Source organism: Crinia signifera, chromosome 2 (genome assembly GCF_055691185.1).
Source record: "Crinia signifera chromosome 2, ASM5569118v1, whole genome shotgun sequence".
Taxonomy (NCBI): Eukaryota; Metazoa; Chordata; class Amphibia; order Anura; family Myobatrachidae; genus Crinia; species Crinia signifera.
The window spans coordinates 234,386,907-234,387,586 of record NC_139218.1 but is presented as its reverse complement, the minus strand read 5'-3'; the positions used below and the strand labels follow the sequence as shown (position 1 = coordinate 234,387,586).

General features: G+C 36.9%; 1 non-coding gene across 1 annotated transcript; it reads left to right on the top strand.

Moving 5' to 3' along the window:
* Nucleotides 1-236: 236 nt before the first annotated feature.
* On the top strand, nucleotides 237-343 carry LOC146061805 (U6 spliceosomal RNA). The gene has a single exon (XR_014471256.1). It is a non-coding gene; the product is annotated as a U6 spliceosomal RNA (small nuclear RNA).
* Nucleotides 344-680: the final 337 nt, after the last annotated feature.

The window sequence follows — 680 nt, the reverse complement described above, 5'->3', positions numbered from 1 at the left end:
TTTTTTGGGGGGGGGGGGGGGGGGGGGAGTGATAACAATCCAAGTGCATGGAACTGTCCAGTCTTATGGAATGCCATAGCCATATATCAAAAGTTTGGGGCATATTAATGTAGTATGTTTTGGAGAAAGACAGCCTGTTCAGCACAGATGTCTTGCACCTATTATTTTGCCAGTGCAAGTCCTGATATCTATGACGACTGTTGTATTGTCAAATACAGAATAAAGGGGTGGTATGAGTTCTTGATACAGCAGTACATATACTAATATTGTAACAATACAAAGAAGATAAGCATAGCCCCTGCATAAGGATAAAATACAAATTTGTTAAGCGTTCTATATTTTTAAGCAAACAATCCATCTGGACTCTCTGGACATTTGGACATATTCACATTTAATCATCCACACCAGCTTGTTGGATTTGCAATTCATAACTTCACTTACATCCCCATATACTGTATCCCATGGCATTGTAAGGCATTCTCAGGCGTCTTATCTTGCTAGTAATATTGTTTTCCTGCTGGTTATTATTTCTTATAACATCACTAAGACTATTAATTATTGTTTGGGCTATCATTGGGACATTTATTGTCTTAAGAGGCTGATTAAACAAAGATTGATATTCTTGTTACAAATGATTACGGATACTGATACTGATGGCATTGATGTATTACGTGTTTGTA